The sequence below is a fragment of the Malus sylvestris genome, chromosome 10, assembly GCF_916048215.2.
Source record: "Malus sylvestris chromosome 10, drMalSylv7.2, whole genome shotgun sequence".
NCBI lineage: Eukaryota > Viridiplantae > Streptophyta > Magnoliopsida > Rosales > Rosaceae > Malus > Malus sylvestris.
Genome location: NC_062269.1, coordinates 20,159,578 through 20,183,090, shown reverse-complemented (window position 1 = coordinate 20,183,090; position 23,513 = coordinate 20,159,578). Strand labels below are relative to the sequence as shown.

At 42.0% G+C, this 23,513-nt stretch overlaps 2 pseudogenes; both read left to right on the top strand.

The window, feature by feature from the left end:
• The first annotated feature begins 1,790 nt into the window (after positions 1 to 1,790).
• Positions 1,791 to 3,043, top strand: LOC126587820 (serine/threonine-protein kinase ZRK1-like; annotated as a pseudogene).
• Positions 3,044 to 12,452: 9,409 nt separating this feature from the next.
• LOC126587819 (non-functional pseudokinase ZED1-like) lies at positions 12,453 to 21,469 on the top strand (annotated as a pseudogene).
• The last annotated feature ends 2,044 nt before the right edge of the window (positions 21,470 to 23,513 follow it).

Here is a 23,513-nt window from a genome sequence, read left to right as displayed (position 1 = left end):
ACGTATGACAATGAGATGCGTCTGTTGGGAGACATCTTCTCAAAGGGGTTCTTCGCTCTCTGATGTTCTTTCATTTTAGATGAAGTCTGTTGATATAAAATATAAATATTATTTGAGCTTGAGCATATGTTAATTATCAATTTATTAGTACATCCCAAAACCCAATCCCAATATTGAGCCCAATTTTATTCTTCATGGTCCATTACTTCAATCAATTTCTATAAGGGATAAAGCCTTATAAAGTGAGGGAACTTTTTGGTACTGACCAATGTGGAAAATTGAAATTTCTACTCAAAATTTCCAACACTTTGAATGTCTAAATAGGATATAGATCGGTTCAACAATACTTTATGGTTTCCTATTTCTAGTTGTTTAGCAGAGAGATGGTCGCTACCTAGTCTTCATTCATGTATATATTTTTGTGCTCAATGATTTCAAGGCAAGTTCGATTTTCATTTTTCTCTCAATTCGTACGATTTCTTAATGTTGCATTTTTCGTTTGCTAATGAATATGTACATGTATCTGAACCAAACCCTCCTTTTCCGCATTTTCTTTGACTTTGCTCCCAAAACTTAGCAACTTCTCTTTCTCTATGACAAACCCTCATTTGCAATCGCAATCTCTTTTTTATATTTGATACATTTATACGACTACTCTCACCCGTCTTCAACGAAATATGTACACTGTGTCACGCTCTATAAGGATATGTGGCAGAAGATTTGTGAACTGGAGGTAGGTTTTTAGGAGATTGTAACGATACGTAGTTGTGGATACTTGTGTGCTTTCATATATTATGTATGTCAGCTTCCTAATTTCCTTCTCCCTTCCTCCATTCATCGTATTGACTAATAATCTTTTTTTCTAATATGGGGGTGTTTCATGTAACTTTCTTACTCGGCCCCACTGCATATATCTTATTTCAAGCAGGGAAGATGATTGGATGACATGTTGACCTTGTAAAGCATATAGCAATAAATTTCAGAACTATAATCATATTCTCAAATGAAAGCCATCAGCAGAAGAATACGAAAATAATGGAGCAGAACTGCTGCTCTGCTTGCACGTGCCATACACAGTGGGCTCGTTCAAGTACTGTTTACCTGGTGCAATCTAGTCCAATCCTAAGCGGCCTTGGTGCTACACAAAACAAAAATAAATAAAATAAAATAACTCTTGCAATTGTAAGTTATAGGTTTCAGGAGAACATAGATCAGTTGTTGTGTATGTAAGTTCACGTGCTTACCAGTTGCAGATGATCGTAGAACCTAAAATCTTTGAGGAGGTAGGGTGCTAGCCAGAAAAAAGTGAAAGCAATGCCACCCAAAGTCTTGAAAGTTCTTGTTTTAATCATCATATATGCCTTTATTTGATTTAGACCTGATTTTGAGATATTCCTGTAACTATTTTTGTACTTGTTTTCTAAATCGTTGTGTTAAATTTTGATCATCAATCTCAAAGATTTCAGCAGAGGCTGAATCTAAATTTCATGAGGCTGAACCCCGAAGTTCATTTTTTAGGACAGAAACCCTTTAAAGAAGGCCAGATTCTTGCCTTTGTAATCTAGTACCACAATAGGATTATAGGAGCAAGAAATCCAACACGCTATATTTTATGTTTTTTTTTTTTTTTTTTCAGGTTCGAACAAATAAGAATGCTTATATATAATCTTTTAGACTTTCGTGTGAAGTTCATAGGCAAAAAATGAAAGGAAAATACGCTATTCAAGTTATATGGAAGGTGTTCTGTCATATCTTGGTGTGTGTTTTAATTATACATATGCGGGTGTGGATGTGTGTGGGTGTGTGGGTGTGTATTAATCAGGTTCTTCCCATTGCTTACATGTTTCAGAAAGGAGGAAAGAGAGAGATCATTCTTGGATAATGGAAGCATCTTATTGGAGGATCTCATTGCTTCTTGTGATGGAAAATCGAATCCTATTTGTTGTTAATTGTTATTCTGCTGATGAGCTCACGAGGGCAACCAACAACTTCGATCCTTCTTGCCTTATACAAGATTGCTCACCCACTGAAAATAGTCAATTTCCCAGTTCTGTACATGTTTATGGTGGTTATAAAATGTTCAGGGGTTTTCCACACGACTGGTCAATCATTGTTAAGAAGTTTATGGGGACGGGGGGTGAAGCTAAGTCCATGGCCATTCGAGACATTATTATATCAATGCAGATGAGCAACCATAAAAATGTTTTGAAACTCTTGGTCTGCAGCTTGGAGATTTCTGTACCAGCTCTTTTTCATGAGTATGCGATGGAAGGAGTTCTCAACGATCAAGGAGGTCTAGGGGTAGTGAAAATTACTCTTCATTACCATGGAAAACTAGACTGCGTATTGCCAAGCAGCTTGCTAATGCACTTACATATCTCCATACTGCCTGCCTTTCCCATTCCAATCATTCATCGGGATTTAAAACCCAGCTGTATTTTCTTGGGCCATGATTATGTTCCCAAACTCACCAACTTCTCACTCTCCATTTCCATTCCTCCTATGCAGTCTCATGTTGAAGATGATCTGAAAGGGACATTAGGGTACCTTGATCCTTCCTACATGAAGTCTGGTTACATTACACAAAAAAGTGATGTTTATAGCTTTTGTGTGCATTTACTTGTATTCTTAACGGGACAAAAAGTCGTAGATAAATATGACACTGGAGAATACCAATCGATTATTGCATATGTGAAACTACATGTTAGTGAAATCGGGCAGATTCAGACAATGTAGGGGAAGATGAGAAAGTGAAGCAGCAGTTGCAAGATTTCCTACAACTGGCATTGTCATGCACTCGAGGCGAAATTGAAAGAAGGCCATATATGACTGATGTCGCTAGCGAACTCGTTCGAATTGACAAGATATGACTAGTGTTCGGAAGCTGATCAGTGTCTTAAATGTTGAACTCATTGACCTTTGTATGCTGTTGGTTGTTAATGTGTTGGTATTATTTTCATTTTTCCGTTAATTTTCAACAAATATGAAAGCTCAGATTAGATCTCTTTGGATCTCTTGAGCACTTACAAATTGCATTTTCCCATTTTGTTCATTATTCGGTAGGAGTTTTTGACGTTGCCTTTTCTTTCTCAATACAGACATTGATTGTGAATGAGAAGGAAAAAAAAAAAAAAAAGAAGAAGAGAACAACGTGTTAAAAGTCAATTACATTTCCAAACATTATACAGTACTCTTAAACTCCGCCTATGTCTTACATGGCCGGTCCCAAGCCCGGATAAAGGAGGAGGGGGAGGGCGTCAGGTAGTCGACAGCCGGCACTCCATGATCACGTCGAATCCTTATGAAAATGAATCCAGAACAAAATCGCGCTAAAGCTAGGGCGTCACCCGTAAGTGGCGCGCTGTGTGGCCCAAGCACAGTGATAAGTGAGCAAGGGTCGCTGTATCTCCATCGGCACCCGGATGCAGTGTTAAATGAGCAAGGGGGCCATAGAAACTTCTTTTCGAACGACTCCACTCAAAGTTGTTTGGGAGCATATGCTCCTATCAACTTTACCCGGGACACACAAAAGAAGTACTTTGATCCTATTAGACGGGGGAGGGTGAAGAAGCTAGGACAGAAGGGTAGAGTTCAAGAGAGCAAAATGCGTTTAGGAACGTGGAATATAGGAACCTTAACGGGAAAATCTATGGAAGTAGTGGAAGTTATGGTGAGGAGAAGGATAAATATTATGTGCCTACAAGAAACTAAGTGGGTTGGTAGTAAGGCAAAGGATCTAGAAAACTCAGGGTTTAAACTTTGGTATTCGGGCACAAATAGAACGAGAAACGGTGTTGGCATCATCGTGGACAAGACCTTGGTACAAGATGTTGTAGATGTCAAGAGGGTAGGAGATAGAATCATGGCAATCAAGATTGTAATAGGACAAGAACTTATCAATGTGATTAGTGCGTACGCACCTCAAGTAGGGTTGGATACGAGTTCGAAGGAGAAATTTTGGGAAGATCTTGGGGACTTGGTGCAAGGAATTGCTCAGACGGAGAAGTTATTTATAGGAGGAGATTTAAATGGACACGTGGGCAGGGAGACAGGCAACTATGGAGGTTTTCATGGTGGCCATGGTTTTGGGGAGAGAAACGAGGATGGGGAAGCTATCTTGGATTTTGCAATGGCATATGATCTCTTCTTAGCCAACACCTTCTTTAAGAAGAGAGAAGAACATGTGATCACCTACAAGAGTGGGTCGTCAAAAACACAAATAGATTTTCTTCTAATGAGGAAAGGGGATCGTATAACTTGTAAGGATTGCAAAGTTATACCAGGAGAGAGCGTGGCTAATCAACATCGCTTGTTGGTGATGGATGTACATATCAAAAGAGTAAGACAAAAGAACAAGACTTGGAAGTGCCCAAGGACTAGATGGTGGAATCTAAAAGAAGAAAAACAAGTCATTTTCAAAGAGAAGGTAATCACCCAATGTGTGTGGGATAGAGAGGGGGAAGCTAGCCAAATGTGGGATTCCATGGCAAGTTGTATCCAAAAAGTAGCAAAAGAGGTATTAGGAGAGTCCAAGGGCTTTGCCCCACACCAAAAGGAATCTTGGTGGTGGAATGAGGAGGTACAAACAAAGGTGAAGGCTAAGAAGGAATGTTGTAAAGCCTTATACAAGGAGAGGACCGATGAAAATGGTGAAATGTATAGAAAAGCGAAGCAAGAGGCGAAGAAAGCTGTCAGAGAAGCTAAGTTAGCGGCTTACGACGATATGTATAAACGACTAGATACCAAAGAAGGAGAGTTGGATATCTATAAACTATCTAGAGCAAGGGAAAAGAAGACAAGGGACCTAAACCAAGTGAGGTGCATCAAGGATGAGGATGGAAAGGTTCTTGCTACAGAGAACGCGGTTAAAGACAGATGGAGAGGTTATTTTCATAATCTTTTCAATGAAGGACATGAAATGAGTGCTTCTTTAGGGGAGTTGAGTAACTCAGAAGAGTGTAGAAACTACTCTTTTTATCGTCGAATCCGGAAGGAAGAAGTGGTTGTAGCTTTGAAGAAGATGAAGCATAAAAAAGCAATAGGCCCAGACAATATACCAATCGAAGTGTGGAAACTTTTGGGAGAGACAGGTATAACATGGCTCACTGACTTTTTCAATAGGATTTTGAAAACGAAGAAGATGCCAAATGAGTGGCGAACGAGCACTTTGGTGCCTATCTACAAGAATAAGGGCGACGTACAAAATTGCATGAACTATAGGGGTATTAAGCTAATGAGTCATACAATGAAGCTCTGGGAGAGAGTCATTGAGCATAGATTGAGGCAAGAGACACGGGTTTCGGACAACCAATTCGGGTTCATGCCAGGGCGCTCAACCATGGAGGCAATCTATCTCTTACGAAGATTGATGGAAAGATATAGAGATGGGAAAAAGGATTTACACATGGTCTTTATAGATTTGGAAAAAGCGTATGATAGGGTCCCAAGAGACATTCTTTGGAGGATTTTAGAGAAGAAAGGAGTACGAGTAGCATATATCCAAGCTATAAAGGATATGTATGAAGGAGCAAAGACTGCTGTAAGAACTCATGAAGGACAAACCGAAAGCTTTCCCATAACTGTAGGATTACATCAAGGCTCATCCTTAAGTCCTTACCTTTTTGCGTTGGTAATGGATGAGTTAACAGGACATATTCAAGATGATATTCCTTGGTGTATGCTTTTCGCAGACGATATAGTGTTGATAGATGAAACTCAGGAAGGGGTAAATGCAAAGCTTAACCTTTGGAGAGAAGTGTTGGAATCTAAAGGTCTTCGCCTAAGCCGATCAAAGACAGAATATATGGAGTGCAAGTTCAGTGCAAATGGAGGCCAAAACGAGTTAGGGGTGAGGATCGGAGATCAAGAAATACCAAAGAGCGACCGTTTTCGTTACCTAGGATCTATCTTGCAAAAGAACGGAGAATTAGATGGAGATCTCAACCACAGAATACAAGCTGGATGGATGAAGTGGAAGAGTGCATCCGGCGTGTTGTGTGACCGCCGTATGCCACTGAAACTCAAGGGAAAATTTTATAGGACGGCAATAAGGCCGGCGATGCTGTATGGCACAGAATGTTGGGCGGTGAAACATCAACACGTACACAAAATGGGTGTAGCGGAGATGAGGATGCTTCGTTGGATGTGTGGGCACACGAGAAAGGATAAGATTAGGAATGAGGATATCCGGGGTAAAGTAGGAGTAGCCGAAATTGAAGGAAAGATGAGAGAAAATCGGTTACGGTGGTTTGGACATGTGCAAAGAAGGCCTACTGACGCTCCGATTAGAAGATGCGACTATGGGACAGAGGTTCAGGGCCGAAGGGGTAGAGGAAGACCTAGGAAAACTTTGGAAGAGACTCTAAGAAAAGACTTAGAGTACTTGGATCTAACGAAGGACATGACTCAGGATCGAGCACAATGGCGTTCTAAGATTCATATAGCCGATCCCACTCAGTGACTTGGATTTTCCAAGTCTCCAACCGAGAAGTTTTCCTCACTCGGGAAATTAAGGGAACACTACCCCAACCTACATGCTCCAATCAGAAAGCTTCAACATACAAGCTTCAATAAAAGAAAATTCAAAGAACTTAGCGAAGAAGGCTTTGGTGTATTTAACACAATACGTTGAAATGAAGGAAAACTTATTTATTGATATCCCCGATAAGCTACAAATATGTACATATACATGAGTCAAAATAAACACACAAGAGGGAGCCTTCACAAAGGTTGCTTAGGAGAAGTCTCAGCAGTCGGTAGAGCCCCAGAAAGAGAAGGCACCGGAGGGGGATCATTTGGAGCCTCAGTACTGGACAGAACCCTAGAAGGATGAGGCATCAGAGGTTGATCATTCGGAGCTTCATTACGCGGTACAGCCCCAGAAGACGAAGGCAATAAATGCCTTTGGAACAAACCCACAAATCTCTGATGATCAAGTAAAACCTGACCATCAGTTTCCTTCATCTGGTCAAGCTTCCTCTTCATGTTTGTAGCATAGTCATGTGCGAGCCGGTGCAACTGTTTATTCTCATGCTTGAGCCCTCTAATCTCCTGTTTGAGACTCATCACTTCAGCCGCCAATGATTCAACTTGGCGGGTTCGAGCAAATAGGCGTTGGGCCATATTAGACACAGAACCTGCACACTGAACACTGAGAGCCAGCGAATCCTTAACAGCTAACTCATCAGACCGTTTGGAAAGTAGTCTGTTATCTTTAGGAGTGAGAAGGTTCCTGGCCACCACCGCAGCGGTCATATCATTCTTCATCACGGAATCCCCAACGGTAAGAGGACCAGTAGGGGAGACGAAGGATGGGCGCCATATGTTGTCTGGAGAAGGCGGGGCTGCCTCTTCAACAAGGTTCAAGTCAAAACGACGGTCGGAGGGGCCAGACATTTTTCAAAGGTGTTGAAGAGAGAAGAGGTCGGACAAATCAAGATCTTAGAAGTGCAAGAATGAAGCTTCTACTGGTGGAGATTCAAGTGTGCTTTGGAACTTAATGCCAGCCCCTATAAAAATCTGCACTCGACGGAGCTTCAGAAATCGAAGAGGCGCCTGCTCAGAAATCGAAGAGGCGTTTGCTTTCTCAAAAGCTGGGCTGCTTAGAGATCACGAGGGTTGATCTCAGAAATCGAAGAGGCACCTACTTTTCCAGCCTTGTCAGCACCTGTCACACGCACACTCAGCTTTGCGGAAATTATGGGCATTCTGTCGAAGACTTCTGGGGAAGTAGAAAACACATGAATCTTACTGTTCAATCACCCACTTCCCACACGCAACAATAGCTCATGGGTACCACAGATAACTTTGCCAAAGTTCTCTGCCAAAGTTGAGCACGTAAAGCTTGCAGCTCCCACTACATCGCTCTGACCAAGAAGGGTAAAAGAATAGCAAAGAAACAGCACTAACAAAGTTTAGACCCATAAATTTTGAAGGTCTAGCTACCATATTATACCCACAAGGGTAAAGGAACAGTACCACTGCTGGATAATTGGAAAGTCCCTGTGTGTCAACCTCTGTGCTTCGTGGCAAGGTAGACTAGCAAACATGCCCAACCTTTACTCACATTCGAGAAAACACTCCCAATAAGATTGCTTGCTCCAAAATCGAAGAGGCACCGTCCTCCGAATCTCGAGAGCCAGACTCCCAACATGACTACTTTCTTAAAAATCGAAGAGAGGGTAAAGGAACAGTACCATTGCTGGATAATTGGAAAGTCCCTGTGTGTCAACCTCTGTGCTTCGTGGCAAGGTAGACTAGCAAACATGCCCAACCTTTACTCACATTCGAGAAAACACTCCCAACAAGATTGCTTGCTCCAAAATCGAAGAGGCACCGTCCTCCGAATCTCGAGAGCCAGACTCCCAACATGATTACTTTCTCAAAAATCGAAGAGACACTGCTCCCCGAATCTTCAAGAGCCAGACCCCCAGCATGATTGCTTTCTCAAAAATCGATAAGGCATCGTTCTCCGAATCAATCGAAAAGGCGCTCGCTTTCTCAAAAGCTGGGCTGCTCAGAGACCACGAGGGCCGATCTCAGAAATCGAAGAGGCACCTACTATTCTAGCCTTGTCAGCACCTGTCACACGCACACTTAGCTTTGCATAAATTATGGGCATTCTGTCGAAGACTTCTGGTGAAGTAGAAAGCACATGAATCTTACTGTTCAATCACCCACTTCCCACACGCAACAATAGCTCATGGGTACCACAGATAACTTTGCCTAAGTTCTCTGCCAAAGTTGAGCACGTGAAGCTTGCAGCTCCCACTACATCGCTCTGACCAAGAAAGGTAAAAGAATAGCAAAGAAACAGCACTAACAAAGTTTAGACACATAAATTTTGAAGGTCTAGCTACCATATTATTACCCACAAGGGTAAAGGAACAGTACCATTGCTGGATAATTGGAAAGTTCCTGTGTGTCAACCTCTGTGCTTCGTGGCAAGGTAGACTAGCAAACATGCCCAACCTTTACTCACATTCGAGAAAACACTCCCAACAAGATTGCTTGCTCCAAAATCGAAGAGGCACCGTCCTCCGAATCTCGAGAGCCAGACTCCCAACATGACTACTTTCTCAAAAGCGAAGAGAGGGTAAAGGAACAGTACCATTGCTAGATAATTGGAAAGTCCCTGTGTGTCAACCTTTGTGCTTCGGGGCAAGGTAGACTAGCAAACATGCCCAACCTTTACTCACATTCGAGACAACACTCCCAACAGGATTGCTTGCTCCAAAATCGAAGAGGCACCGCCCTCCGAATCTCGAGAGCCAGACTCCCAACATGATTACTTCCTCAAAAATCGAAGAGACACTGCTCTCCGAATCTCGAGAGCCAGACCCCCCAGCATGATTGCTTTCTCAAAAATCAAAGAGACATCGTTCTCCGAATCTCGAGAGCCAGATACCACAGACCACTTTTTCAAAGTGCTCTGACAGAGTTAAAACATGTGAAACTGGCAGCTCCCACTACCGTGCTATGACCAAGCAGGGTAAATGAATAGCATTACTACTTGTTGTTAGGGAGACTCCTATATATGTCGACCTCTATCCCCAACGAACAGGCAGACCTGCAAAAATGCTCAACCCTTCATCATATCTGAGAGGTCACTCCCAACGAAGCCTTTCAAAATATTCAGCTTTCTTTCCCCCCGATAATACCTCTGCAAACAAGGTATACTAGAGCAAGAATATCTCATATCATCAGGGTTAAAAGCAAGAGTATCCCATATCATGCTTTTTCCCTGTCTTTTCCTTTGGCCTTGTTTTTACCTGCAAGACAAGGAGAAAGAGAGCAATCAGTCAGCACTTGGAATCAAGCTTCCAGCCAGGAACTGACTGCCTGGAACTCGTCCTGATTACTTACCTGGCATTGCTCTCGAGTACTCATCTTCAACATCTTATGTTTCCAGGGAAGATTCCGCATCTGCTTGAGGAACAGATAGGGCAAGTGCGAAGGATACAAGGAAGCATGTGGAGACAAGCGTAACAGCACACGTGCCGATACATCCATTACTCTGTCAAAAGCAAAAGTATCCCATATCAGCAGGGTGGAACGTACTCTAGATTTGATGGACTTGTTTTGACCCTCAAATTCTTCAGTCGGCCTTATACTCTGGAGGAAACCAGAAAACCCTCCAGCTCAGTTCAAGAATAAGCCTGTGGAAAGTTACTTCTTCAAAAGCAAAAGTATCTCATATCATCTCTTCTCATTTTTCTTCTCTTTATCCTTCATGCTGCTGCAAGATGGGGAGAAGGTGAACAATTAGTCGGAGCTCTGATTGCTTACCTTGTCTGTCACCTCTTTCAGCAGACCCCCTAGCTCGGCGACTTGGGGGACTCCTACTACATGGTTTGTATCGTGCTTGACCAAGCTTGAAACTACAAGTAAGCTTCAAGTGAAATTGATACATTACCTTGTGCATCTCCACCAGTTAAAGATACCACCCCTGGATGGAGGAAGAGTACTTCCAGAGAAGATGCCACATCTACCTATGAGACAGATAAGGCAAGTCAAGACGACACCACACTCCGATACTTAGAAGTTTCGTGATTACGAGATCATTCTCCCACAATATTTCCTAATGTCATTTGTACTAAATCATTCACTTGTACTCACTAAAGGAGAGCTTGAACCTATGTACTTGTGTAAACCCTTCACAATTAATGAGAACTCTTCTATTCCGTGGACGTAGCCAATCTGGGTGAACCACGTACATCTTGTGTTTGCTTTCCTATCTCTATCCATTTATATACTTATCCACACTAATGACCGGAGCAATCTAGCGAAGATCACAAAAAGCGACCGTTTTCGCTACCTATGATCTATCTTGCAAGAGAACGGAGAATTAGATGGAGATCTCAACCATAGAATACGAGCTGGATGGATGAAGTGTAAGAGTGCATCCGGCGTGTTGTGTGACCGTCGTAGGCCACTGAAGCTCAAGGGAAAATTTTATAGGACGGCAATAAGGCTAGCGATGTTGTATGGCACAGAATGTTGGGCGGTGAAGCATCAACACGTACACAAAATGGGTGTAGCGGAGATGAGGATGCTTTGTGGGATGTGTGGGCACACGAGAAAGGATAAGATTGGGCATGAGGATATCCGAGGTAAAGTAGGAGTAGCCGAAATTGTAGGAAAGCTGAGAGAAAATCGGCTCCGGTGATTTGGACATGTGCAAAGAAGGCCGACTGACGCTCCGGTTCGAAGATGTGACTACGGGACAGAGGTTCAGGGCCGAAGGGGTAGAGGAAGACGTAGGAAAACTTTGGAAGAGACTTTAAGAAAAGACTTAGAGTACTTGGATCTAACGGAGGACATGACACAAAACCGAGCGCAATGGCGTTCTAGGATTCATATAGCCGACCCCACTTAGTGGGAAAAGGCTTTGTTGTTGTTGTTGTTGTATACAGTACTCTTAGCACTGGCATTCTTGAAGGCTGATGTTTTGCACGGTGGACATGTGATTTTGTAAAATGGTGCAGAATTAGGTCAATCCTTTTCTGTTTGTTTAGCAAAGAGATGGCGAACCTAGTTTGCATTAGTGTATATATCTTTGTGCTCAACGATTTCAAAGCAAGTTTGATTTCCATGTTGCTTACTATTCTTTAGAATATCTTGATGTTGCATTTTCCTTTGGACAAAGACAAATGAAGATCAATCCTTATTACCATGGACAACTAAATTGTGTATTGTAAAGCGGCTTGTGAATGCAGTTGTGTATCTCCAATTCCGCCTTTCATAAGCACATCATGTGTAGAGATCTAACACCTGCTGTATTTTCTTGGACCATGACTTTGTTCCTAAAACTTAGCAACTTCTCTTTCTCTATAACAGTTCCTCCTTTGCAATACCAAAGTCAATGTTATAGCGCTCTCTCGTTCTTTATATTTAAGGTTGTTAATGAAACTTTGTAAGTGTTTGCGATCTTGTAATTCATTTGAGAATTCAGTGAAACTCCCAACCACATCTGCTTCTTCAATGAAAAGTACGTTGTGGGATTCTACTGATATGTAGTAGAAGATTTGTGAATAGGGAGCTGGGTTAGGATATGTTAATTTTTTTATGTATATGCTTTATGTCACAGCCTCCTACTTTATATTTTTTTTGTAGTTGACAGATTAATTGTCTTTTCCTTTGTCTATAATATGAAAAAACAAAATAGTAGTTTCATGTAAATTTCTTTGGCCGGGTGTCACCACTGCATGCTATTCATAACAGGCTGATCATTCGATGCCACCATTGACCTTGCAAAAGCACAGCAATAAACTTCAACATTGTCTTCATTAGAGAAAATGAAACTAGCCTGTAGTAGCTACAAGTTCTTCTCTGCTTGCATATACCATCTGCAGTGGACTCGTTGGAGAAGTTGATCGATTACTGTTTATGTGTGATCTAATTCCAATCCTAAAAGGATTTTGGTGCTACACAAGAATCACTTGAGATAAACAATGCCATCAATACTGTTGCAATTGTAAGTTATAGTTTTCCCGCTCATAAGTAACTTTAATTTTAAACCTGAAATTGTATTTTAATTCGTAAACTATTTTCGTACTAGGTTCTCAAAGCTTCCATGCTTGAGAAAGGTGGAAAGAGATATTGAGTCCCCATCTACAAGAACCTAAAAAAATTATTAGAGTATCTCTTTGCTTCTAGTGATGAAATATCTTATCCTATTTGTTGACGCATAAAACCGGAGGGCTTCCAAGAAATGTAAAGAACAGTATGTATTGGGCTTCCACAACTGGGCCTCATGAAAAATATTTGGGGGACTCTAGCCCATTATTTATGTACCGAGGAGCGAACCCTTATTCTATAAAAGGGACTCCCTCACTTTCATTAGAGAGCACCCATTATTTACGTACTGAGGAGCGAACCCTTATTCTATAAAAGGGACTCCCTCACCTTCATTAGGGAGTATCGCCGCCAAATGAGCAACCGCCTCGCCGTGAGCATCACTTCTAACCCATTATTCATGTACTGAGGAGTGAGCCCTTATTCTATAAAAGGGACTCCCTCACCATCATTAAAGAGCCTCGCCCTACTGAGCAACCGCCTCGCTACTAGCATCAACTCTAGCCCATCATTTTTTGTATTGAGGGGCGAACCCTTATTCTATAAAAGGAACTCCCTCACCTTCAACGCCACAAGCCAAGCCAACCAAGGCAACATAAGCCACAAGCAGAGCAGCCTCGCAACATGTGCTACTTCTGGTTGAGCATCATTTCAGATTGGGCATCGCCTCATATTGAGTATCGATTCTAGACGACATCTAGTTACTTCGGCCCACACATGGACTGAATTTCAAGTCTCCAGCCAAAACACTCTATTGACTGAAGACTTGGGGGACTACTATTTGTACCATACTTAGGGCATCCGTATTTAGATCTCGTATAAATACTCGGGTGACTCAAATGTAATTATGTAATAAATGAAGGGACAAATATGTAATAAGTGAGGAACCCTTATTTTATAAAAGAACTCCCCACTCTCCTCATTAGGGGAAGCTGATCCTTAAGCCTCCTCATCCCCTCAAACCTCTCAGATTAAGAAGAGCTCTCTCACCCTCAGAAGCTCTCTCTCTCCCTCTTCAACATCTCAGAGAAATACTATATTAGTGTGGACGTAACCCAAACCTTGGGGTGAACCACGATACATCTTGTGTTCTTTACATTTCTTGCAGATTCACGGTCGGATTTATGTTGTTCCAAGACCTTCCGGTTTTGTGCATCAACATTTGGCGTCGTCTGTGGGAATCGACACGAAAAGCTATGTCGGTTCTCTCTCAATTTTTCACCTCCACCGTGAATCTACAAAACCCAAGAAACCAAAACCCCTCTTTCTGAGGCCAAATTCTCCAAGTAGCCTAGACACAAACCAACACATTCCTTCAGACGCTCTCTCTCATCTTAGAATCCTTCTCGATCTTTGGTTAACAGACAACAGAGTCGAAAAGAATGGATGAGAAGGATGCGAATGAATTAACAGCAAGCCCTAAGATGATGCAAGTGCTAGCAATGGAAGGCCAGAAGCATTTAGAAAAAACTATCGAGGCAGCTTTCCAGGTCCTCTCCTCCATGAACGATGAGCTCCACAACCTCTACCATGATATCCACAAACCAGGAGCACAACACAAACGCCCTCCCTAATGGGCTTCATGGTCCAATTGCCCCCCACCCACTTTGTCTAATTGTCGAACCAAACTCTCCAAATGGCTATCTTATCTGCTTAATTCGCCTCTAAAGTAGCTCTGGGAAGCTTTTCCAACGACGGCGAATTCGTGGATCCAGATCCGGGTCACTTTTTCGAAGCGGTTGAGCAGCAGATTTTCAGGTCGGTGCATCATCCATGTATTTATACGAGCAGCAACAATATGTGGGGTTCTCTCAAATCCATCCACATCCTTCTACTGGTACTAACGTCGACTGCATGAGGGATCTCAGGAAGCTCAAGAGGAGACTATCATTTCCCAGGGCCGACCCATCCATAGTCACTCTAATCACTTGATGCTGCTCCATCTCCAAAAACTCAAACGAAACTTTTTCCCTCTTGCAGCAAACTGAATACGACGGTCGTGTTTGCTAACTTACGCCGGCCGTCGGGATCACTCTACACACACTCAGGATCGTAGCATCTCCAATGAGGCTACGATCGCCTACGGTTCTCGCGCTATTTTTTCTTCTTTTCTGTCTTTTCGCTACTGTTCCCACCGAGTCTGCCGAGTCGACTTAGTCGAACTCAATGCCCGTGGTCGATGCGAAGACCAATGCCGGGTCGAAGAACTGGTCTCACCGTGGGGAAGAGGACAGCTTCGCCAACATGATTGATCGAGCTCTGGAGTAGGAGTTCTCCGAGAACGAACAGACCCAAGCAGAGGATGCCAGCGGCTGTAATAATAGCGTTGCCGAATAGCATGTCCAGAGGTTACATGTGCAGTATTACTAAGCGGGTCCCATGTGCGGTGGCATGAAGGAGAAGGCGAAGGAGATCAAGAAGAAGGGGAAGTTGCTCAAAGGGTTGTCGAAGAACCTGCTGGCGTATTCTCAGATGGGTTTTGGACCGTTGGATTCTCAAAAGGGTTTGGTCGATTAACTTCAGGGGAAGATGATCTCAAAAAGCACTGAGGAATTATTGCTAAAACAATTGGAACAGCTAAGAGCAGAGGAAAAGAATATTTCAGAAAAAGAGAAAAGAGAAAGAAATGGAGTGGGAAAAGCAAAGCAGAAAAGAAAAGAGAAAAGAAGAAACAGAAACAAAAGCAGAAAAGAAAAAACGAAAGCAAAAGCAAACAAAAAGGGAAATGGCATTATTCCCTTGTCTTTCATCTGCCAAAAAAAAATAAAGAGAAAGGAAAAGGTAAAACGTTCAGCAGGTGCAATACACACATGGAGAAAGATCTGCAACAACCCAGTACGCAGTAAGTGTAGTACGCACCAACGACTCTGCTTATTTTTTAATGATGTAATTTATTTTTTTTATCTTTCAGAGACATCTGTATAACCCCATCAGAGGGTAATAAAAAAAAGGGCTGCAATGTCATGTGGAGGCCAAAGACCCATATGCCCAAAAGAGCCAGGCCCTATGGCTCCAAATTTATTCGGCACCTTGCCAGGTGATCAAAAGTACCCCAGTACTTCCAAAATTATTCGGCGCCCTGCCGCTATTATCACCAACCAGGTGATCAAAATTACGCCCAGTACTCCCAAAATTATTCAGCAGCCTGCTGCTATTATCACCAACCAGGTGATCAAAAGTACGCCCAGTACTCCCAAAATTATTCAGCATCCTACCGCCATTATCACCAACCAGGTGATCAAAAGTACGTCCAGTACTCTAAAATTATACATGAGCATCACTTATGTCAATCATACATAAATATTCATGACCATCATTCATGTCAAAATTCATGAGCATCACTCATGTCAACATCCATGAGCATCACTCATGTCAATCAACATAAACATTCATGAGCATCACTCATGTCAATCTAGTTTCGAAAGCTTCATTTACAGAGCTCTAGCTTCAAAAGCTTTATTTACAAAAGCTCTAGCTTCAAAAACTTCATTTACAGAGCTCTAACTTCAAAAGCTTCATTTACAAAGCTCTAGCTTCGAAAAGCTTTATTTACAGAGCTCTAGCTTCAAAAGCCTCATTTACAAAAGCTCCAGCTTCGAAAGCTTCATTTACAGAGCTCTAGCTTCAAAGCTTCACTTGCAAAGCTTCACCTACAAAGCTTCAGTGCAGGGTATACAAATACCACATTCGAACAACCCCCACTTCGGCCCATACATGGATTCAATTTGAAGTCTCCAGCCAACATACTCTATTGACTGAAGACTTGGGGGACTACATTATGTACCATATATTGGGCCTCAACTGGACCTCATGAAAAATACTCGGGGGACTTAACCCATTATTCATGTATTTAGGAGCGAGCCCTTATTTTATAAAAGGGACTCCCTTACTTTCATTAGAGAGCACCAATTATTTATATACTGAGAAGCGAGCCCTTATTTTATAAAAGGGACTCCCTCACCTTCATTAGAGAGCATCGCCGCCAGCTGAGCAACGCCGCACCTCAAGCATCGACTCTAGCCCATCATTTATGTATTGAGGAGCGAGCCCTTATTCTATAAAAAAGACTCCCTCACCTTCAACGCCACAAGCCGAGCCAACCAAGGCAACATAAGCCACAAGCAGAGCAGCCTCGCAACATGTGCTACTTCTAGTTGAACATCATTTCAGATTGAGCACCGCCTTATATCGAGTATCAATTCAAGACGACATCTGGTTACTTCGGCCCACACATGGATTGAATTTCAGGTCTCCAGCCAAAATATTCTCTTAACTGAAGAATTGGGGGACTACTGTTTGTACCATACTTAGGGCCTCCGTATTTAGACCTCGTATAAATACTCGAGCGACTCAAATGTAATTATGTAATAAATGGAGGGGCAAATATGTATAAAAGGGAGAACCCTTATTCTATAAAAAGGCCTCATCACCCTCACAAACAAATGAGCCCTCTCACCCTCACAAAGCTCATCTCTCTCAAGCTCTCATGCTCGCAAACAAAGAGCCCTCTCAAACTCTCTCTTTCTCTGGGGGACTCCCCCTCATCCTTGTCATCCATACATACAGTCAGAGAAATACAATCAGTGTGGACGTAGCCCAAACATTAGGGTGAACCACGATACATCTTGTGTTATTTATATTTCTTGCAGATTCACGGTTGGATTTACGTTGTTCCAAGACCCCTCCGATTTTATGCATCAACATTTGGTGCCGTCTGTGGTAAACAACATGAAAAGCTGTGTCAGTTCTCTTTCATTTTTTCACCTCCGCCGTGAATCTGCAAAAAACCCAGGAAACCAAATACTCTATCTCTCACTTTGCTATCCTTTTACAAAAAAAAAATCACAAAAACCAAGAACACCGCTTTCTCTTTTTCTCTCTCCCCCTCAGAAAATGAAGCTCTGTAAGGCCCTAATAAAGGCTGCTGATGTGAGCTCTCTGTTTCGGGTTCTTAGTGGGTACAACGACGACCAACATTTGAGCGTTGGGAGTGATTCTAGTGGTGAGAAATCAACGGCTCTGATTACAAGAAACTTGCTTGGTGGTAGTGGGTCGTCTTCTTCCAAGCTTCCCAATTGAGGCGGGACTGCCTTTCTGGAAAAAAAATCGAAGGTGAGTCCGTACAGTGGAAGGACGCCATAGAATGAAGTTTCTTGAAGATGTACGAAGAAATCCAGGAAGGGAACCTCAAGGCATAGAGCTCGAACTGTTGGTGTGAGCCCCAGACTCCGCAGTGTGACATCGTCAGTTCTACGACGGTTGTGACCATTATCACCCCAGACAAGATAATCGTCTCCAATTGCGGGGATTACCACGTTGTGCTTTGGCATGGAGAATGGGCCGTTCGAGTGGCCCGTAAAGAAGGCCCAGATTTGGGACACCGACGGCCAGGAAAGCCATGAGAAAAGGGTAATTTGCGAGGTCACTGTCGTCGATGTATCTCCATCAACATCATCAGATGAAGCCGTCGCCGCCGCTCTAAGATTGGAGCTAGGGTTACAGTGAAAGTGCCTCTGAAGGTGTACCACATGCCCAAAGTTTTGGAGGTAGACATTACTGGCATGGAAGGTGAGTTAAAGCAGTACGTTGTGTTGTGGAAAGGAAAACAGATTTCAGTCAGTCTCCCTCATAAGGTGCAGTTCGTCGTCGACGTTCAAGGTCGTGGCGCAGTTAAGTTCTTTGCCCATCTCAAGGAGGACGAGTTTGAATATCTTTAATCAATTTCAAAACTGCAACTGCTATGTGAAGACGAGGAAGGTAGGAGCAGACATGGCGGTCGCGTGAAGACGATGAAGATGGTAGGCAAACGTGAGGGAGTGGAGGCTGCGGCAGATCTCGACGGAAGTGTCCTCACTGGAATCAATGGCAACCCGCATGGAGTTTTAGCTAGGCAACTGGGTGTACGTCTTCATAAGAACCTACAAGGTTTTTAGTAGATGCTATGCTAATAGTCGATGGTGGGTGTTGCTTTGCTTCGAGCTTAACTTCGCCGTGCTCAAAGAGGTGTTGGTACAATTTTGGGCTCAAAATGTGCAAATTGGATTGTCTGACAAAGTAGTAACGGCAAAAGATAGTGTGCAACATGCATGACAGTAGCGCACAAACAGACAAAAAGAGAGAGGTGCGGTGGAAAAGAGAACGATAAAAGCAAAAGAGAAAGGTGTAAGCAGTCACTAATGAGTTCTATTCGTCGGTTCAAGCGAGGCAAACTTCAAAGTTGCAGAGGAAACACAAAAGCAAAAGAAAGCAAAAGCAGAAAGAAAAGCGTAAAGCAAAAGAAGATAAAAAGAAGCAGACAAAATTGCGATGGTGATAGCATTATGGGCGTGACCCATCGAGTAGAGGGTCGGATTTATGTTTGAGTGATGTAATTTATTTTTTGTATCTTTCGGAGATATTTGTATAACCCCATTAGAGGGTAATAAAAAAAATTAAAAAAAATTAAACTGCAAGGCCAAAATAATGGGCTGGAATGTTATATGGATGGCGAAGGCTCATATACTTAAAAGAGTCATGCCCTCTACTATCACCAACCAGGTGATCAAAAGTACATCCAGTACTACAAAAATTATTCGGCAGCCTGCCGCTATTATCACCAACCAAGTGATCAAAAGTACGCTTAGTACTCCAAAATTATTCGGCAACCTGCCGCTATTATCACCAACTAGGTGATCAAAAGTACGCCTAGTACTCCAAAATTATTTGGCAACCTGCCACTATTATCACCAACTAGGTGATCAAAAGTACGTCCAATACTCTAAAATTATACATGAGCATCACTCATGTCAATCATACATAAACATTCATGAGCATCACTCATATCAATCATACATAAACATTCATGAGCATCACTCATGTCAACATTCATGAGCATCACTCATGTCAACATCCATGAGCATCACTCATGTCAATCAACATAAACATTCATGAGCATCACTCATGTCAATCAGCTTCGAAAGCTTCATTTACAGAGCTCTAGCTTTGAGAGCTCCAGCTTCAAAAGCTTCATTTACAGAGTTCCACCTACAAAGCTTCACTTTAAAAGCTTCACCTACAAAAGCTTCAGTGCATGGTATACAAAGACCGCCTCCGAACAACCGCTACTTCGGCCCATACATGGATTGAATTTCAAGTCTCCAGCCAATAGACCCTAGTGACTGAAGACTTGGGGGACTACACTATGTACCATATATTGGGCTTCCACAATTGGGCCTCATGAAAAATATTTGGGGGACTCTAGCCCATTATTTATGTACGGATGAGCGAACCCTTATTCTATAAAAGGGATTCCCTCACTTTCATTAGAGAGCACCCATTATTTATGTACTGAGGAGCGAACCCTTATTCTATAAAAGGGACTCCCTCACTTTCATTAGAGAGCACCCATTATTCAGGTATTGAGGAGCGAGCCCTTATTTTATAAAAGGGACTCCCTCACCTTCATTAGAGAGCATCGCCGCCAACTGAGTAACTGCCTCGCCGTGAGCATCACTCCTAACCCATTATTCATGTACCGAGGAGTAAGCCGTTATTCTATAAAAGGGACTCCCTCACCATCATTAGAGAGCATCGCTGCCTACTAAGCAACCGCCTCATCACGAGCATCAACTCTAGCCCATCATTTTTTGTATTGAGGGGCGAATCCTTATTCTATAAAAGGGACTCCCTCACCTTCAACGCCACAAACCGAGCCAACCAAGGCAACATAAGCCACAACCAGAACAGCCTCACAACATGTGCTACTTCTGGTTTAGCATCATTTCAGATTGGGCACCGCCTCATATCGAGTATCTGTTCTAGACGATATCTAGTTACTTCGGCCCACACAAAGACTGAATTTCAAGTCTCCAGCCAAAAGATTCTCTTGACTGAAGACTTGGGGGACTACTATTTGTACCATACTTAAGGCATCCGTATTTAGATCTTGTATAAATACTCGGGGGACTCAAATGTAATTATGTAATAAATGAAGAGGCAAATATGTAATAAGTGAGAAACCCTTATTCTATAAAAGGACTCCTCACTTTCCTTATTAAGGAATGCCGATCCTTAAGCCTTCTCATCCCCTCAAACCTCTCAGATTAAGAAGAGCTATCTCTCTCCTTCTTCAACATCTCAGAGAAATACTATATCAGTGTGGACGTAGCCCAAATCTTGGGGTGAACCACGATACATCTTGTGTTCTTTACATTTCTTGCAGATTCACAGTCGGATTTACGTTGTTCCAAGACCTTCCGGTTTTGTGCATCAATACTATTGATTGTTACTCTGTTGATGACCTCATCACGGCAACCACAACTTCCATTCTTCTAGCGTTGTACGAAAGGATTCACACTATGAAATGTTTAGGGGATTTCTAGATGGCGGATCGATCATTATGAAGTACTTCACTGGAATCTTCCCAAATGTGAATATGGTTGGGTCTCAAGGCTATTTGTGACATTGTTATTTCAATACAAATGAGCAACCATAAGAATGTTTTGAAACTCTTGGGCTGTTTCTTAGAGTTCTGTTTACCAATTCTAGTGCATGAACATGAAGCAAAAGAAGTTTTCAACTACGATGGAAGTTTAAGAGGGGCTAATGAAGATCAAATCATACTACAATAGTGTATTGCAAGGCAGGTTTCTAGTGCCATTACGTATCTCCATACCACATTTCTCAGACCCATCATTCATAAGGATCTGAGCTTCAGGTGCATCTTCTTGGACGATGGCTATGTTGCCAAAGTTCACAACTTTTCGCTCTTTATAACCCTTTCTCCTATGGAATCGTATGTTAAAGATCATCTAAAAGAGCAATCGAGTACATTGACCCTGTCTACGTGCAATATAATCGCATCTCAGAAAAACGGATGTTTACAGCTTTGTTGTGCTTTTACTTGTACTCTTGACTGGACAAAATGCTAGATCCATTATAAACCAGGAAGGAGATCATAGATCAATTTCAAACAATTGTGGACCCTAAAATCTATGAGGAAGTGTTTTGTTCATTCCAACAGCAGCAGTTGCATGATTTCCTACAACTAGCATTGTCATGCACTCACAAGAAATTGAAGGAAGGCCATATATGATCGATGTAGCCAGAGAACTCCTTCGAATTGACATCCAATGTTTGAAAAAGGATGAGAGATCATTCTTGAAGGACCATGTTATCCGAGGTTCTCATTGCTTCTTGCGATGTCATATCTAATGAGAAAGTTATTCTTTCATTTCATCATCAATAAGATTACACATGTGTTGTATATATATACTAGTGACTCAACTCACTTAAGCTAACAACTAATTACATCTTTATCCAACTAATCACAAACTATTATAACAACCTTATAACAAACTCAATTGTTTACACTTTTACCCTTATTATCCCCCTTCAAACCTAACTGAGGTAACTGAAGGGAGAGTTTGTTCCCGAGAACAAGGAATCTGTGCTTGGATAAAGCTTTAGTGCAGATATCTGCAACCTGATCCTAAGTGCAAACAAACAAAACTGTCACTTGGTTAGCCAATACCTTTTCTCTGATATAGTGGTAATCAATTTCTACATGCTTAGTTCTTGCATGAAAGATGGGATTTATGGTCAAAGAAATGGCAGAAATGTTATCACACCAAATCTGAAGGGAAGAAGGAAGAACAAGGCCAACATCTACTAACAACTTATAGATCCATGTGAGTTTGGCTGCAGTGTTTGCAAGGGATCGATATTCAGCCTCTGTGGAAGATATAGCCATAGTAGGTTGTTTCCTTGCACTCAAGTTTATAAGAGAATCTCCCAAGTATACACAAAACCCACCAGTGGATCTTAGATCAATGCTACATCCTGCCTAATATGCATCTGAGAAGATAGTGAGAGTGAGAGGCTTAGAACATTTGGGAAACCACAAATCAAAAGACAATGTGCCCTTTACATATCTGGGAATGCGTTTGACTGCCTCGAAATGAGCTTATCTTGGACTGTGCATGAATTGACAAACCAAATTCACTGAATGGGATAAATCTGGAATAGTCCGGGTTAAATACTGCAATCCACCGACCAAGGACCTATATTCTTCAGGGTTATCAAGCAGAGAAGACTCATGATCCAATTTAGTTGTACTAAGTGATGTGACACAAGGTTTGGAACTTTCTATATGAACTTTTGTGTATAGGTCTAGGATGTACTTATTCTGAAAGAGTAGTATACCAGATGATGATCTCTTGACTTCAATACCAAGAAAGTAATGAAGAGGACCTAGATCTTTAACAGGGAATAAAACACTAAGCTGAGATATGATATCTTGATAGAGTTGAGCATCTGGACCAGTAACAATAATGTCATCAACATATACTAGAATGAAGACCAATATGGGATCCTTCTTAACAAATGAAGAGTGATCATTTTGTGAACCTGAGAAACCAAGAGACTTTAAGGCAGTGATCAAATTCTCATACCAAGCCCTTGGGGTTTGCTTCAAACCTTACAGAGACTTGTGGAGATGACATACATGATTTGGCTTGGTAGGGTCTTAAATCGTAGTGGTTGTATCATAAACACAGATTTTGTCAAGTTGCCATGTAAAAAGGCATTGCTTACATCAAGTTGATTGAGAAACCAATCAAACTTGGCAACTAAAGTAAGAAAGAACTTAATTGTGACAGGCTTAGCAACTAAACTAAAGGTCTCAGTATAGTCCAAACCTTGTTGTTGATGAAAACCTTTAGTAACAAGCCTGGCTTTGTACCTGTCAATGGTACCATCAAGCTTTCGTTTGATTCTAAACACCCATTTTGCATCAACTAGGTTTTGAGAAGAATTGGCAGGAACCAGAGATTAATTTCCAGTTTGAATAAAAGCATTGAATTCTTCCTGCATTGCTTGCCACTAATGAGGGTATTTGGATGCTTGAAGGTAAGTGGATGGTATATAATCTGGGGTTAAATTAGAAGAGAGATGATGTT